The sequence below is a fragment of the Halichoerus grypus genome, chromosome 11, assembly GCF_964656455.1.
Source record: "Halichoerus grypus chromosome 11, mHalGry1.hap1.1, whole genome shotgun sequence".
NCBI classification, from domain to species: Eukaryota; Metazoa; Chordata; class Mammalia; order Carnivora; family Phocidae; genus Halichoerus; species Halichoerus grypus.
Genome location: NC_135722.1, coordinates 15,187,291 through 15,206,137, shown reverse-complemented (window position 1 = coordinate 15,206,137; position 18,847 = coordinate 15,187,291). Strand labels below are relative to the sequence as shown.

The 18,847-nt window shown below is 40.2% G+C and overlaps 1 protein-coding gene across 13 annotated transcripts in view; it reads right to left on the bottom strand.

Annotated features, from left to right (window-relative positions):
* AMBRA1 (autophagy and beclin 1 regulator 1) overlaps window positions 1-16,057 on the bottom strand; it is a 170,953-nt gene extending 154,896 nt beyond the window's left edge. For 6 of the 13 annotated variants that reach the window (XM_036104955.2, XM_036104957.2, XM_036104956.2 and 3 more), the window contains exon 1: window positions 15,827-16,054. The gene's annotated coding sequence lies outside the window, so the exon portion shown is untranslated. Of the gene's footprint in view, window positions 1-15,826 lie in introns of all 13 variants that reach the window. The other 7 variants (XM_036104959.2, XM_036104960.2, XM_036104961.2 and 4 more) reach the window with 3 other exon arrangements.
* Between the last annotated feature and the right edge of the window lie 2,790 nt (window positions 16,058-18,847).

Below are 18,847 nucleotides of genomic sequence, written 5' to 3'. Positions count from 1 at the left end.
GGCCACACCCTCCCAATCCCTCCCATTCCCACCCTCCTGAGATATCAATGCAAACTCACTGCTTATATAAACATCTGGCAGTTCTTTTTTTCTGTATCAAAATTGGATTATGTAAACTACATACTACCCTGCAACCTTTCTACTTCACCTATTATCACACTGTATCGCAGAGAGCTTAAAAAAAAATCTTTAAACACCAAGCAGAATGGCAGGTACGGAATATTTTCTGACTGGGACAAATCTGACAAATGTTTACCATGCTAATGTCTAGTAGCTGAGTCAGCCGCATTTAGTGAGAGTGAACAGGAGAGTACAATATAGGAGAGATTGCACAAATGCAAGGTCTTCAGCAGCTATTCTAGGATCCCAACCCCCTCTATGCCTCCTCCATGGAACTATCCCGTAGGCCCACAGAGGAAGTAATGCTAAAAGATTTCTTTTCAGCAGAAAATTGCTAGAGGGGATAATTCTCCCACATACTCAAGACACAGCAAACAAACTTCCTGAAAACATATTCCTCCTTCAAGGAGAAGTGCAAAATGTATTGTTGGTAATTTTTTTAAAACATCCATTTTTGTAATAACTACTTCCACTATTACTGAGTGCTAATATTTTATATAATCTATCTCTAAAGCCCCCTTCTATCCCTCTCCCATTTTATAGACAAAAACCTGGCTCACTGTGAAATAGCTTGCCCATGATCAGTGAGTACATGATAAAGTTGGTGTTCAAAGCTATAAAACTACTGCTCTTCCCACTTTAACAGGTTTTTCTATATTATCACATGCCAACAGAAGAGAGTCAATAAATTCAACACATGTATTTAGGCAGATGCCATTTTCCACATATGTCTGCTGACTCTGATCCAACTTTTTTTTCCATTTAGCATATTTTGGGGAAACTATACAATATGCCCAGCCCTATTGTAGGTGACAGGGACAGAGAGGTTAAATAAAACAAAACAAAAACCAGAATAGGCCTCCAACCTCAAAGAGCTTTCAGTCTAGTGAGGCGTCTACAACCACAGTACACTGTAACTATATAGCTCCCATACTGAAATGTGGCAAGAACTACCCACAAGGAAGTACAAAGTGCTATGGGTTTGAAGAATCCAGCTATCCATCCAAAAGCAAATGATAATCTCTCACATTAGCTTCCTTACAACTGTTCCTAGTTTCAATTCTTCCCTGATATACGTCCTTCTATACAAAACACTGCCCTGAGCATGCTCAACAAGTATGAACAAAAGCTCGCCAGCTCATGCCAGCAATAAAGCTCCCTCTCCAAAAATAATACTGTAATTTTTAAAAACTTTGGCAATGAGGGGCGCCTGAGCAGCTCAGACGGTTAAGTGTCTGACTCTTGATCTCAGCTCAGGTCTTGATCTCGGGGTCATGAGTTCAAGCCCTGCATTGGGCTCTAAGCTGGGCATGAAGCCTACTTAAAAAAAAAAAAAAAATTTCATTTTGGCAATGAAAATAAATTATCTTTAACCTTTTTGGTCAAATCATGGATGTACAGAGTTAAAAGTGACTCAGACATCATTTTGAACATAACAAACAAAGTTAAATTCACCTGTCCATTGTTACAAGACTTACTAAGAGTAGCTCTGAGACAAAAGCCCACGTTTCTCAATTCATTGTATGGGGTTCCTTCCCACCACTGCTCCTTTCTTTTAAGTCCAATAAAAATGAACTTAATGAAGTGAAGATTTTCTCTTTCTTTTTCTTTTAAGATTTTACTTATTCATTTGAGAGAGAGAGAACTCGTGAGCTCGAGCATGAGCAGGGTGAGGGGTAGAGGTAGAGGGAGAAGCAGACTCCCCACTAAGCAGGGAGCCTGACAAAGACCATGCAGGGCTCAATCCAAGGACCCCGGGGTCACAACCTGAGGGGAAAGCAGACGCTTAATCGATTGAGTCACCCAGGTGCCCCTGGTTTTTCTCTTTTCATCAATAGATGCGGATGCATTCATGAATACATAAACATGCACAGTTTAAAGACTATCAAGGGGCACCTGGGTGGCTCAGTTGGTTAAGCGTCTGCCTTCGGCTCAGGTCATGATCCCAGAGTTCTGGGATCGAGTCCCGCATCGGGCTCCCTGCTCCTTGGGAGCCTGCTTCTCCCTCTGCCTCTCTCTCTCTCTGTCTCTCATGGATAAATAAATAAAATCTTTAAAGAAAATAAATAAATAAAATAAAGACTATCAAAAACTAACATGCTGGGGTGCCTGGGTGGCTCAGTCGTTAAGCGTCTGCCTTCGGCTCAGGTCATGATCCCAGGGTCCTGGGATCGAGCCCCACATCGGGCTCCCTGTTCTGTGGGAAGCCTGCTTCTCCCTCTCCCACTCCCCCCTGCTTGTGTTCCTTCTCTCGCTATGTCTCTCTCTGTCAAATAAATAAAATTAAAAAAAAAAAAAACCCTAACATGCTAAACACCATGATGTGGTACATACAGAGGTAAAGGACTGCCTATCCTTGATATGGAAGAAGCTCTTCAGGCATTTGGGGGTGAAATGTCAATACACTCTATAAAAAAAAAAAAGCCATCAACATCATCACCATCATCTTACCAACAACTAGTATTTTAGGGGTATCCACTATGAGCCAGGCACCTTGCATGTTATTTCCGATCCTTAGAACCACTCTTGAAAGATAGGTGTTCACTGTATATTTGTGTGCACCAGGTTTATAGAAGTATCTCCAAACCCCACGGTTACCCCAGGGGCTGAGCCAGAATTCCAACTCTAGAGAGCACGCTCTTTTCCCACTATCCTACACTCCCCTCCAAGGACAGAATAACTACACTGCACATGTGGCTGGGACATCAAGTCACTTCAAATTTTGATATAATTTCCTGACTGGCAGTTATGTAATTTAGCCATCTTTTCAATCTTCAGGTTATTTTCACTAATTTTTTTTTTTTAAGATTTTATTTATTTATTTGACAGAGAGAGACACAGCGAGAGAAAGAACACAAGCAGGGGGAGTGGGAGAGGGAGAAGCAAGTTTCCCACGGAGCAGGGAGCCCGATGTGGGGATCGATTCCAGGACCCTGGGATCATGACCTGAGCCAAAGGCAGAGGCTTAACGACTGAGCCACCCAGGCGCCCCTATTTTCTTTAATTTTCTTTCATGATTCCTCAGTGGTCTTCCAGGTTTTCTTTCTTTTCTTTTAAGAAACAGATACCCTTTTCCCAAATGCAATCTTTTGTGAAAACACTAAAATATAAGAGATCAAAGTTGAGCTGCTCTGGTTTAAGCAGAGTGGGAGAACCAAAGCTCCTCCCGACTCTCACAGCCACCCCTTGGGCACCTCCAAAGAACACAGTTTGAAAAACACTAACTTGGGGCACCTGGCTGGCTCAGTCGGTAGAACACGGGACTCTGGGTCTTGGGGTTGTGAGTACAAGTTCCATGTTGGGCAAGGAGCCTACTTTATTTTTTTTTTTATTAAAGATGTATTTATTTGGGGGGGGCGGGTGTGCATGTACAAGCAGGGGGAGGGGCAGAGGAGAGAATCTTCAAAGTAGACTCCCTAGCTGAGCATGGAGCCCCATCATGACTGCTAGATCATGACCTGAGCCAAAACCAAGAGTCAGATGCTCAACTGACAGAGCCACCCAGGCGCCCCAAGCCTACTTTAAAAAAAATAATTAATTAAATTTTAAAAAGAAATGATAGTATACAAAAAAGAAAAACACTAATTTAAAACAAGACTCTAACTTCTCCATCTCAGCTTTGCCACTTACCATGTGTATAACCTCTGGAAAGAAAAAGTTTTACTTTTTCCTGTCCTTTACAATAGAGATATCACCACTCACTTTATAGGTTTGTTATGAATATTACAAGGAGAAACAAATACAAAATTCCCAGTACATGGTAAGTATTCAAAAGTTGGCTCCCCTCTCTTTTATCCTGCAGAGGTTTTGTTGCCAATTCAAGAAAGCTCAATAAACATATTTGATATTTTTGGTAGCAGAGACGTGAACAAGTAAATGCTCCCATAGCTCAACTAAAATGAACATAATAAATCCATTAAACCTACCTAGCAAGGTAATACCCCCTCCCAGGTTAGCTTCCCAGTCAATGACCCATGGACCTCAAACCATGATTTTGATAATAGACAAGAGATCCCTTATGAGATAATTTAATGTAAACTCTAAGCGTCTGGTGAATGTGTTAACGTTCTCAGTACCTTAACTTTGGCATTTCCTGAGCTGAGCATTTAAACTGGCAACTTAATACTGCACTCAATGAGTATTTTTATGTTTATGTTCTACAACAGAATCTAATGTTCATTTGCCCATCTTCTGGGCTTCTTTTTCTCCAAATACTACAATACAAAAATACACGTATGTCATGTGCACCTTCACCTAAGCAATTTTAACCTGGCCCTTCCTAAATAGTCATTAAGAATCTATTACCTTAGTCTGTTATTGATAATGTGTTCCCATTTCTACATGTATAACAGGAGACCAAACCAATTTTTACAGGAAAAGATTCTCAGTCCTAATCTAAACCCAGCCAACAACTCTCAAATCACACACTCTATGGAAGCTGCAGATGTTGGCTTTGATCCTTAGGATTTAGGAAGAATCACAACAATAATACATCACACTGCCATGAAAAGACTCGTTTACGATAAAAAACACATCCCTGAGCATTCAACCCAGGAGCCAAAAAGATTCAGAATGCTAATCTTCCATTTTACCAGGAGACCTTGAGCAATTTACCTACTCTCTATTGATTATTTCTTCATAAAGAAAATGAAAATATACTCATTACAATGCCAGAGATACTGTTTTGATTAACCATCAAACAACTATGTCCTGGCGTTACCAGGGACCTCAGCAAGTCATCTTTCTCACCTCCCTCATTCCTTAACAAGTCCACACCTAAATCATCCTAGAAAGATAGTTACTAAGTCTTTGAAGAAGATATTTCACAACCTTCCTTGGTAATATTCCAGTATCTTGTCAGGAAATTCTTTCTAATTTGTAATCTATATCCCTTCCGCTGCAATTAAAACACATTCCCTCTTGTCTTGTATGGAAAAAGAACATCTGCTTAATACCACCTGAACAATATCCCTTCAAGAGATTATAAAATATAGGAAGCCCATTTTAAGAAGCTTCATGTAAATGCAACATGGCTTTAAATGGGTCATCTTAGACAAAGAACATGATTAAGAGTCTTAAATTCCCAGTTCCATCACCGACTTGCTCTGAAGATAGGAAGTTAAAACCATGCAGATGCTGTACCTCAATCACCCCATCAGTAAAATGCAAATAATAAAACCAGTATGTTAGGAGAATTCAGTTCCTCAAAAAGTTAAACATAAAGGAAAGAGATTCTCAATCCCAATCTAAGCCTGGCCAACAACTCTCAAATCACACACTCTGTGGAAGTTGCAGATGTTGGCTTGATCCCTATGGTCTGGGAAGAATCACAACAATAATACATTACCAGATAGCCCTGCAATTACACTCCTATGCAGATACCCAAAACAACTGAAAACAAGTACTCATACATGCATGTTTACAGTAGTTCTATTAATGATATCCAAAAGGTAGAAACAGTCCAAATGTTCATCAATGGATAAATGGACAGATTATTGGTATATACATACACAAAAGGTTACGTACTGTTATGATTCCATTTCTTTTTTTAAAGATTTTGTTTATTTATTTGACAGGGAGAGAGACAGCGAGAGAGGGAACACAAGCAGGGGGAATGGGAGAGGGACAAGCAGGCTTCCTGTGGAGCAGGGAGCCCGATATGGGGCTCAATCCCAGGACCCTGGGATCATGACTTGAGCCGAAGGCAGACGCTTAACCACTGAGCCACCCAGGCGCCCCTATGATTCCATTTATATGAGAGAGCCAGAATAGATCAATCAACCAGATTGCTGGTTTCCAGGGCTGGTGGAAGGAGGGAAATGAAAAGAAACTGCATAAACTGGGAAGATGTTTTACTCTGGAATAATCAAAATGTTTTGGAACTATGGAGGTGGTGGTTTCACAACACTGTGAATGTACTAAACACCACTGAATTGTTCACTTTAAAATGGTTAATTTTGGTGGGGCGCTGGTTGGCTCAGTCGGTTAAGCATCTAACTCTTGGTTTCAGCTCAGGTCATGATCTCAGGGTGATGAGATTGAGCCCCGCATCCTCCCGCTCCGCTGGGGAGTCTGCTTGAGATTCTCTGCCTCTCACCCTTCCTCGGCCCTTCCTTCCCCCACTCACATGAGTGTGTGTGCTCTCTCTCTCTCTCAAATAAATAAATAAAATCCTTAAAAAATAAAAATAAATTTAAAAAAATAAAATGGTTATTTTTGTGTTATGTGAATTTTACCTCAATAAATTAAAAAAAAAAAAAGAATGCCAGAAGAGGGGCGCCTGGGTGGCTCAGCCATTGAGGGTGTGCCTTCAGCTCAGGTCATGATCCCAAGGTCCTGGGATCGAGCCCCATATCAGGCTCCCTGCTCAGTGGGAAGCCTGCTTCTCCCTCTCACACTCCCCCTGCTTGTGTTCCCTCTCTCGCTGTCTCTCTGTCAAATAAATAAATAAAGTCTTTAAAAAAAAAAAAAAAGAATGCTAGAAGAACTAATGGGGACAATATCCATAAAATGCTTAGCCCTTCCCAGGGAAGTCATCATATAAAATTCTGCAAAAATGTTAAATATTATCTCAGTATAGCCTATTAGACTCTAAGCAAATATGTAAATGAGAAACAAAACAGAAATCAAAATAAAGTCTAGAATCACAGTTATACAGTATTCTATATGGCAATAAGAGCCAATAAGTAAGCGAATGAATAACGAGATAAATAACCAAGCATTTCAGCTAATTAGCTATAGCAACAATGGCCATAGGAAAGCAACAAGAAAAAATAAAGGTAAGGAATGAACTTTAAAAGCCAGCAGTACCAAAATACAAAGACATATTAGGTAGGGAGCTAAAAACAGAGAAGCTAATGATAGCAAAGTTAAAAAAGACATAAACCCTTAAATTCCAAGGCCACATATAAAGACCATGAGAATCTCTACTCTTGCCATTTTACAGTTATCCTCAGTCCTTAATCTCTTTCTCCTTTAATATAACCTCCTGGCAAGATACCAAGGCTAGGCCACCAAGGCTAGGCCACCATTCCTATCGTCATATTACTTCTTCAAGTATTACTTCTTATGGGGAGACAGACATGCTAATTACCAAAATATAGAGACCATCTCTATCTACTTCCTCCCTTCGCACTTTTTAAATTCACTTCAGTGTGGCTTCTGGCCCTACATTCCTCCAACACTGTTCTTGTTATGATCATCAATGATCTTTGTGTTGCTAAATCCAAAAAATACAGGCAATCACTTTCTCCTTGAAACATGTTCCTCTCTCAGTTTCTGAGATTTCCTATTAAATTCCTTGGATCTTGGTCGGGAACACTCTCCTCCTGTTAGTCTATACATACATTCCCTCCAGGTAATCTTGGCCATTTTTCTTGACTGTAAATACTACCTATCAAGAACATCCAGATTTACTGCCAGGGGCCCTTCCAGCAGCACTCAAAGGCTCCTTGCTTGATGTCTCCACTTATATGTTTTCAACAGACAGCTCACGTTCAGCATGACTAAAGTTGAAGGTCTTCATTCTACTTCCCAACTCTAGTCAAAATCTGTTCCTTCTCAAATGTCCATCTCAGAAATGGCAACTTCATCTACCCAGAGGCTCATGCCAGAAATTTGGGAATCATACTAGACTCTTCTCTCCTCCCACATATCCAATCCATCCGTAAGTCTTGCCTGTCCTAATTCTAAAGTATCTATTGAATCTTAAAAAAAATGAAAATAATAATAAAATGTCTATTGAGTCTTTCTACATCCTTCCATCTCCACTGCCTAGAGCCTAATCCAAGCCATGATCATCTTTTGCCAGGACCACAGTAAGACATCTTAACTCTCATACTTCTCCCACTTCTCTTCCAAATTTTCCAGTTTCCAAAATTTTTTCCACAAATTTCTAATATTTTCCACAATGTAGCCAGAGCAATTTTTAAAAATCATGTATTAGGTCACAACACTCATACTTAAACTCTTCCAAGGCTTCCAGTTATACTTAGGAAAAAAATCCAAAATCCTTAACACAGTCCTCCCTATGTCTCTATCCTCATCCTATGCCCCTCTCCTTCCTCCCCCACTGCTCACTGTATTCCAGCCACCCAATCTTCTTCCAGCTTCTCAAATGTGCTGTGTTCCTTTCCACCTTAAGGCTTTCATACATCCTATTCCCTTTGCCTTTCCCTTTCATCCTTCTAATCTCTGCTTAAATATCACTTCTTCAGAGAAACATCCCCAAAGCTCCAATATAATTCAGGCTCCCCTACTATAACCTCTTTTTTACTTTTCCATCATAGGACTTAATACACTTTGCAATTATACAGTTATTGGTATTTTTTGTTTATGGTCTCTCTTCCTTTTGGACTATAAGGGTATGGACAGTGTCTATTTTTGTCAGTGTAGTCTTAGTATAGTGGTAGTAGTTTAGAGAGTTTAGAATTGTTTAAAGTAGTTTAGTATCAGTATAATTTAGGGATTAAAAGCAAGAGACTATGGAGCCAGACTGCTTAGATTCCAATCCTGGTGTTGCCACTAACTAGCTCGAAACCTTGGGCAAACCGCTTAACCTATCTGTGCCACAATCTCCACATCTATGAAATGGGGATAATAAAAAGTACCTACACCATAAAACTGTTGTAAGAATAAAAAGAATCAATGATACAAAGCACTTCAATAAGCACTGGTTCTGATCAGCTCTTATTATGGTATCCACAACACTTACCGCAGTGGTGGACATTCAATAAACATTTACTGATTGAATGAATGAATGAAAAAAAAAAACAAGACTCCACTATAATCATTATATAGGTCTTTAAAATGACAAAGCAGGAATATTACAGAGACTTCAGAGAGGAAAACAAAAACAGTTAAGGCAAAAACTGAAGCCACCCACAATTTATAATGGTATAAAGGAACAAGAGTAATAAAAAAAAGCTAACTCTACTGGATTCCCAGTCTTCACCGCTATACGTAAAATATGTCCACTCTTCCAGAAGTTTACCCAAGGTGATTTGGTAGCTTTGACTTTTCCCTAAATATCATTCTTTTCTGTGCCTTAAGTCAACTTCTTCCAAATACTTCAACCACTAATCACAGTTCAAATAGATGGTAAAATTCAGATGCTAAAAATTTTCTACCTGTTTTGCAAAGAAATGTTCTTCTGTTCCTAAAATAGCTCTGGCCTGTTTTACCACACATATTACAGAATCCTCAAAATTTTGCCATTTCTTTTCTATTTGGAATTCTTTCAGACACTGTTGCTTTCTAGGTTTCTCTTTCCCAGTAAAGATACATCCTCTAATTTGAAGCACAGAGAAAGGAGAGACAAATATGCTGCTTTAAATTCCTATTTCCTATTCAAGTTTTCTCAAAAGACACTAAACTTCAATCTAAGCATCACCATTATTTGTTCTTGTTTGGGGGAACATAAAATCCTTATCACGTGGGCGCCTGGGTGGCTCAGTCGTTAAGCGGCTGCCTTCGGCTCAGATCATGATCCCAGGGTCCTGGGATCGAGTCCCACATCGGGCTCCCTGCTCTGCGGGAAGCCTGCTTCTCCCTCTCCCACTCCCCCTGCCTGTGTTCCTGCTCTCGCTGTCTCTGTCAAATAGATAAATAAAATCTTTAAAAAAAAAAATCCTTATCATGCTACAATAATAATATTGAAAATGATAACAGCTGTCATATATAGCGCTATCTGCTGTTCTAAATGCTTTACATATATTAACTCATTCAATTCTCACAACTGCATGGTATTCTACACATGAGGAAAGGCATAGAGAGGTAAAGTAACTTGCCCAAGTTGCAGAGCTAGTAAATAGTGGCCCTGGGATTTGGACTCAGACTGCCTGACTCCAAGAATGAGTACCACTAGGCTGTTATTCAAGAGTCTGGAAAGACATGTTTTTCTACCCTGTTTTCACTGGTCACCTAGACTGAACTACTCCTATTCTCTCCCCAAATCAAACAGGCATATTAATCCTAAGCAACTCGGGGCGCCTGGGTGGCTCAGTCCTTAAGCGTCTGCCTTCGGCTCAGGTCATGATCCCAGGGTCCTGGGATCGAGCCCCGCATCGGGCTCCCTGCTCCGCAGGGAGTCTGCTTCTCCCTCTCTCACTCCCCCTGCTTGGGTTCCCTCTCTCGCTGTGTCTCTCTCTGTCAAATAAATAAATAAAATCTTTAAAAAAAAAAAAAAAATCCTAAGCAACTCAGCAAAACTTTAAATGTTTCATTACGTCATAAACATACACACTAAAACAAAGTAATTTTGGTTCATGGGAGAATGAATATATGTTCTATCCTGGGAAGCAGAAATAAACAAATGATGAAATCATGAAATGTGAAATTTGCCTCAGTTAATTCTACAGATAGAAATACAATTCCAATAAGAAATAGTAAAAAAAAAAAAAAAAAAATACTACAAAATACTTGCAGTATCTTGGAAGAAAGGTACCAAACAAGATTGTATTATTGTACTGTATATATTGTATTGTACATTGTATTATTGTTTACACATATTCAGCAGTAGCCTACATATTCCCTCTCTCAATTTCATGACAATCCTTCAAAGTCTTTCCCCTCACATAAGGCTAAGAACTTCAGCTTAGTCCCTGCTACAAATAAACCTGAAGGCATGTATTCAATGTTTAAATTCATTGAGCTCAACTTCCAAAGAACAGTTAGATTGGAAAAAATTAATAAATGAGAACCAATTAAATTCAGGTCACATTAGAAGTAAAAAATTAAACTTATTAGCCAAGCATGCTGGACATTTCTAAGTCACAGTCATCCTTTATTATGCCAAATCCAGTATCATCATACAAGAACAAATATTACATGTAGCAATCTTAAGTGAAGACTTCCACTATGATGGCAGCAAGAGAACCTTAATTTAGTGAATCATGATATGCTGTGACTGCAACTTTTTAAGGGGATTAAGGATGCCATAACTGAAGACTCTAATCCCCAAGAAAACCCAGTGCCCTCCTCACTCCTTCATCTCTCTGTCAGCCCCCATTTGTTTCTTTCAGAGCACAGCTTAAATTTCAATATTAACCAGGTACCTGGTCAACTCTGCTCCCCACTGGAATAAACTTAGTAAGAGCAAGTACACTCACGTCTACCTTTGTATCCCAGCATCTAATGAGCATTAAATAAATATTTGCTAGATGAACAAAAGTCTGAAAAGGTAAGGGTTGAAAAAGAGTTACAATCGGGGCACCTGCGTGGCTCAGTCGGTTAAGTGTCAGCCTTCAGCCCAGGTCGTGATCCCAGGGTCCTGGGATCGAGCCCCGCATCGGGCTCCCTGCTCAGTGAGGAGCCTGCTTCTCCATCTGCCACTTACCCTGCTTGTGCTCTCTCTCTCAGATAAATAAATAAAATCTTAAAAAAAAAAGAAAGAGTCATAATCAAGAAATAGTTCCAAAAGGTCTGTGAGGAATATATTGCACCTTAGGAAACAACACAGTACAAGAACAGTACTCAATGAAGAAAGGAAGAAGTTTGGGTGGAGAAGTAGAGATTATAAACCCCAAGAAGAGACAGAGAACAAGATGGAAAAGTTACTAATCTACAGATGCACAGGCAAGACTAACTGGAAGAGAGGGGGTAAATATCTCAGTCACCTCATAAACATGCAGCACCTCAAACTTGTCTTTCCCTAGCACTTGCAGGCACTCACTCCTTTCCACCTACATATTAGTAAGCTCCTCCCATGCTGGTTTAATGTTTGTCACCTCTCTCCTCCATGACTGTCAGGCATAATGCTGCCTTGAAAGAAGCAAGGTAAAAAAAAAATAAAATAAATAAAATAAAATAATAAAATTAAAATTAAAAAAAAGAAAGAAGCAAGGTGTCCAAGAACCTAGATGACATCTACTCATTGTTTCTGTAAGATAGGACAGCAGTTAACATCTGAAGAGCACTTTATCTTTTTAAGGCAGTTTCATGTACTTTTTCTCTACGGAAGTATTATAGAACTATTCTCTTTCCCATTCTTTAAATACAGATTCATAAAAGTATTCAAAGCCTTGGATTTAAATCCCAGCTCTGCTACATACTTGCTCTGTGATCTTGGTCAAATTATTTACTCTCTCTGAGTTCAGTATCCACTGGGAAAATAATATTCACCTTAAAGGACTGCTATGAGTATTCAATGAGATAATACATATAAAGAACATGCCCAATAAAGGGCAGTAACCTTCCCTATCGCCTCCTTAAATAATTTGTACAGGATTTCTCAGCTAAGGAAGCTCATAAGCCTAGGACTTAAACCCAGGTCTCCTGATTCCTTAATCTGTCTTCTTCTTACCACATCACTTTGGCAGACTGCCACATACTACTGGGCACATAAATACGTTCTGACAATAACTGATCACAAAATTTTTATCTATCAGTAACTAATTTTAGCTTTGCAAAAAGGGAAAAAAATAGATCTAATTAACTAGGGGGGGAAAAGGGGTTTGAAAATATAAAATATAAATTACCCCCAAACCACGGGACAGGTTGTACCATAGTACTTCTGTACAAAAAGAAATTATGACAAGAAACAGAAAGTTCTCTCTGGGTTTATGAGAAACAATTGGAGAAAGAAACAAGAATGACTATGATTAAAGGAACTTAAGGGTTTTGTGTTTTTGTTTTGTTTTGCTTTGTTTTGTTTTTTTGGTAAAACAAACCACTGGGCAAAAAAATCTGCATCCCATCCCAAAATAACTCTATCAAGGCCGAGACACATTAAAAAAAGAGACCTGGGGCGCCTGGATGACTAAGTCAGTTTGAGCTTCCGACTCTTGGTTTTGGCTCAGGTCATGGTCTCAGGGTTGTGAGTTCAAGCCCCATGTGGTGGGGCTCCAGGCTCAGCAGGGAGTCGGCTTGGGATTCTCTTCCTCTCCTTCTGTTCCCCACCCAATGAGCGTGCACTCTCTTTCTCTTTCAAATTAATATATAAATCTTTAAAAATAAATTTAAAAAAATTAAAAAATGGACGCTTGCGTGGCTCAGTCGGTTAAGCATCTGCCTTCGGCTTAGGTCATGATCCCAGAGTCCTGGGATCGGGTCCCGCATTAGGCTCCTTGCTCAACGGGGAGCCTGCTTCTCCCTCTGCCTGCAGCTCCCCCTGCTTGTGCTCTCTCTCTCTCTGGCAAATAAATAAATAAAATCTTTAAAAAAATTGTTTAAAAAATTAAAAAGAGACCTCAGTGTGCTAACAACAAAACTCTTTTTTTCCAATTCCTTTCAGGGCAAGATAAATGGGAATAGTGAGATAAACTGTCAACAAAAACTGTCAACATTCATGAAGACCCTTGACGATCATAAATGTTTGGATTCAGTATTAATAAGGAGCAGAAAGGAGCATGATCAAAAAAAAAAGTTTTGGGGCACCTGGCTAGCTCAGCCAGTAGAACATGCAATTCTTGATCTCAGGATCATGAATTCAAGCCCCTCACTGGATGTGGAGCTTACTTTAAAAAATAAATAAATAAAAGCATAAAAGTTTCATACGATTCCTAACATGTGTTGAAAATATTTTGAAAATTATACAGTATAAAAAGAAGTTATTACAGTTAGTAAAAATAACCAATTGTTTTCAAATGACATTTATAACTAATCTTTTCCAAGTGACAGACGTAACTCCTTCCAGGATAAGTTCTAGAAGATATTCAAAGAAGTTCATATCTTAATAATCCCCAAGAACTTTCTCACTAAAAGAGAAGATAGAACAATTAAGTCACATTCTGAACCCATAAGTTTCTGAAAGGAAATGCCAGAAGAGAGCCTAATCTGACAGAACAAACAAGATTTAACCAAGAAAGGTAAACAGTGGAGTGAATTTGTCAAAAAGCAGGGTAGAAGCTGGTAAGAAGCTCTATACCTATAACCCCACCACCAGCACCAAAACCAAATTTCTTGTCTTCTTCAATCCAACTTAAACCTCTGCTAATTATCTCCTACAGAAACATAACAAAATGTTCCTAACGTTTTTTGTGACACTCACAGCAAACTCCATCTATTATTTAGCATTAATTAGGAGCTGCTGATATACTAACTATAAATTCTATGCAGAATAAATCCCCAGTAGATAATGTCATGTCCTTCTCTAAATTCTTTCCTCTGTTATAAATTTCTCTTCTACCATAAAAACTTTTCCAGAGAGCACACATTCTTAGCCTAACTTCCCAAGGTAGATTTTCCACAGTCTGGTGGCTCTTCATTAAAACCTTTCCGGAAGTACTGAGGTCCTGTAACTAGGAAATCTCTCATGATCAAGGGCCCTACATTTAAATATTGCTGACCTCAAAAAAAAAAAAAAAAAAATAGAGGAACAATAATCTTTCCAAAACTCATGAGAATTCTAAAAAAAAAAAATCATAGACTTGTATAGTTTCCATCTAAGAACTAGAAATTTAGTCTATTTTCTCTTAAAACCACTGTCCTACTGATTCTACAGACTATGGAAATACCTATTCAACCTAGAATGACCTCCAGCCTGAATATTTTTTTTCAACAAACAAGCTACGCAAATTAGGATCATGACACTGAATCCAATGAAAATAATTAATAAGAACACTTAGTCCCCAAAGTTTCCAAGTTGGGAGAGAAAAGGAAAACACAATGGAGTTGCCGGAATTTTAACTTTCTATTTAAATATCTCAATATTTGAATGATTCTTACACACAACCTGTTTAGTATATGCATAACTAAACCACTAATCAAATATAATAAAACTGCTCCGAACGCGCCTCCTTGGGTTGCCTCTGGATTCTCCCTAGAAAGCACTCTCAAGACAAATATCTGATTTCAAAATCTTGACCATCCTCCGTTGGACATTAACCCATTTAACACCATAGTTACAAGATTTCCACTGAGAACAAGCTGAGGGGAAGGAGAAGAAATAAGTATCAACCAGAAAGCAAACTGGACAGCAAACGAAATTTTCTTATCAAGAAACAGAATTGTCATTGCTATTCTCAAGAAAATGATACAGACTCTGACAAGCAAAACCAGCATGGTCTCTTTACTTATGAAGTACCAGTGACAGAATCTGATTTCCTAAGTAGGAGGGATCACAAACGACAAGTCTGTGTGTGCATAAAGTGACAGGTAAATAAATAAAAAAAAAAAGGCGAACTTGTAAATGACAAAAAAATGACTTAAGGTGCATTTAAAGATCTTTTGGGGACATGGGGAAAAGTCAAGTACCAGAACTCAGTCTCAGTTTCCCTACCCCAAAAAAGCAAGAACATGACACTTCGCTAAGAGTAGCCTGGGGGCCATGTTCCACTTGCCTCCACCTACTCAAAGGTCCCTTCAAAGGCCGGACTCAGAGGGGGTCCCCAGCGCAATTGAGTCATGACACCCGGAGCCTTGGGGGTGGGGAGGCGGGAAGAGAAACGGAGGGTCAAAGCGCGCAAAGCTCTATCCGTTCCTGGAAAGCGATTTTCCCCCCACACTAGGGGTGCCAACACCCGCCCTAGACCCAACATCCCCTTCCTACCGAACCGCGCAGAGCAGCCCCAGCATCTCTCCCTCCTTCCGGCCTCTCCCTCAGTTCCCCGCCGCCTCTCCGACCGCGCCCCCGAACACAGCCGGATAGCTCCACCTCCGGCCGTGTCTCCGCGGCCGACCCGCCCACCCACCCGCCGGCGCCAAGGTCTTCTCAACCCGCCGGCGGAAAGATGCCGGGCCGGGCCTCCCAGGCTCCTCCCGGGCCTACCTGCAAGGCGGGCGGGAGCTCCGTCTGCAGCCCAGCGGGGGGACTCAGCCACCGACTGGAAGAAGAGGCAGGAAGGAAGCAAGGGGTCCGCTCTACCGACCAGCGGGAGAAAGCAGCCTGAGCGAGAGGCCTCGCGGATAAGACAGCCTTCGACCCGGCGCCGCCGCCGCTCAGGAGACATCAAGCAAGAAGACGGCGCAAAAGATCACCGAATACACGAACGCCTCAGACATCGTAGGAAGAGCGACCAAGCAATCGTTCGAGGAAGTGCAGTCGAGCGCCGAAAAACAGCTCAGCTCCAACTCTAGGTCCGACTCCTGTCCAAGGCATGAATAAACAAACCCAGATCATAAGCCGTGGAGTAAAGTAGCCGGTGCTTCTGCCATTTTCTGTGTTGGTTGCCAGCTAAGTTGTTTAGAGCACTGGAGTTTTTCTTGGGTGTTGAAGATCAAGTCATAGCACAATAACACTTGGCAGTTCAGCGACTACATTATGCACTCCCAACACTATTTATCCCAGCTGAGCAAGTGTGACTCTTAGTTTCCTCACGGACAGTGAGGTAAATAAATATACATATATATGACAGGCACAGAGAGACAATGAGAGAGAATCCAGACTGAGAAACAAAGTGAGTAATCGCTGTTAAAGCTCCACTTTAGCAAAGCATAGCAAAGAAGCTGGGAAAATTCAGGGTTTTGTAGGCTGACCTGAAGGCAGGACAAAAAAAAATACACACATGCTTTTTAATTTTATTCCAAAGGCCTGGGACCACAGGTGTGCTTCTTACATAATGATCAAAATTTTCTTTGGGTCAGAACCTGACAAAGTTGACATTTTCATCCTCACAGCAATAGCCCCTTTCTGAAGTCTCAGTAGACAAACTAATATGCTCAGCACAAATGTGGATTAATCCGTACATCCTAGGTCAATTCAATAAATCACATAGATCACTCCAAATATGGATTTACCAAGTGTGGGCAATAAATAATACAGTCTACCCTATCCCCTCCTAAGGAGGGAGGGAGGAGACTTGGACAGTAAAGGTGTAAAAAGAAGTAAGATAGTCCCAGCCCTTAAAGAGCGGGTAATCTAATCAAAGTGAGAGACCACATCCTCAGGGCGGCTGGGTGGCTCAGTCGGTTAAGCGCCTGCCTTTGGCTCAGGTCATGATCTCAGGGTCCTAGGAATGAACCTCCATGGGGCTCCCTGCTCTACAGGGAGGCTGCTTCTCCCTCCCCCTCTGCTGCTCCCCCTGCTTGTGCTCTCTCACTCTCTCTGTCAAATAAATAAATAAAATCTTAAAAAAATAAAAAGACCACATCCTTACAACATTAGCTTTATTTACAATTTATTATAATTTTTAAAAAATCTCCTCCTTTAAGTCTGTAACAATATTTAAGGGACAACTCATGTATATAATACAGGATAAAACCAGCATCCATAATATGAGGACAAAACACTGCGTTTCGTCGTCTACTACTGTTTTAGGGGACTTAAAAATGAGTAAACATTATAACAACATTTACAAAAGTCTAAAAAAAAAAGAAAGAATTTAATAATCTGCTTCCAAAACACAAAGTTTTAATTTGTTCATGTTCCCATGCAGTCCTTGGAAATATCCTACATAATGTTTTAAAGTTTAAGCAGAGATACAACAGTGTTGTTTTGCATTAGATCATTTCCCTATTAAATCTTTAATAGTTGTTATTTTTAACAGTTGCACAATATTGCATTGAGAGGATATACTGACCTTGCTTCCCATTGTTGGATATGCATGTTGCTCCCAAACATTTTCTGTGTAATAGGTATTGCTGCTTTTGGAAAGAGGCAGTTGTGACCTTTTTATTAATGATTAGGACCTATTGCACATAAACAAAAAGAGTAAGGAAGCAAGGTAGAGATTTATTTCTCTGTCATATAAAAGAAATCCAGAGATGCACAGCCTAGGGGAAGGTGTGGCCATTTGGTGTCAGGGACCAGGCTTTCATCCTGTTGCTCTGACATCTTCAATAAGTGGCTTTCATCTCAGGTCCAAGACAGCTGTTCGAGCTCTAGCCACCATGTCTACATTCCAACCAGCAGGAAGCTGAAAAGAGAAAGGCATGTCTTCCGCCATAAGGACATATCTTGAAAATAGCACAGGACATTCCCACTTATATTCCACTGGCCAGAATTTAGTCACATACCCACACCTAACCGGGAATTAGTCTTTATCCTGGGCAGTTCTAAAAGTCAAGGGCCAAAGAATACTAAGTGCCAACTAAATAAGCAGTCTGCCACATTCCTGAAGCCAGATGAGGAGCAGCAAATAGACTTCCCTTTGCTGTCATCCAGGGCTGAGTTTCTATTCCCAGAATATATGTTTTAGAGAAGCTTCCTTCTTAGAAAGGCTTGTGGGGCATAAGTATCTAAAGCCACAGCCCTCATTCAAACTTGACCCAAATAACATTGTTTTGAAAGCTTGATTTCAGTGAGAAAAACTAAAGAAACTAATTTCAAGGCTACAAGAAATTTTCAGTCTTTCAAAAATTGGAGACTTTTATTTTGGGAAAAACACCTGAAGTTTATGCAAATATAAATCTAAAATCAGAGGCGCCTGGGTGACTCAGTTGGGTAAGCGTCTGCCTTCAGCTCAGGTCATGATCCCAGGGCTCTGGGATCAAGCCCCGCATCCGGCTCCCTGCTCAGTGGGGAGCCTGCTTCTCCTTCTCCCTCTGCCGATCCCCCTGATTGTGCTCACGCTCTCTGTAAAAAAATGGATAAAATCTTAAAAAAAAAATCTAAGATCATCACCTGAAAATGGAGATATTTGAGAAGCTGAGGCTAAACTGGTCTGTGAAACCATGGAAAAGATGGCTTATTCTGCAGGCAGAGTTGCATCTCTATAGATAGATTTCTCTAGAGAACTGTTTCTTTACAAATGTGGATTTAAGCTTCAGTGTGACAGTAAACTACTGCTTGCTCTTATGGGAGTCAATTTGGACAGAAGAGTAGATCACAAGAGATCAGGAATTGAAATCC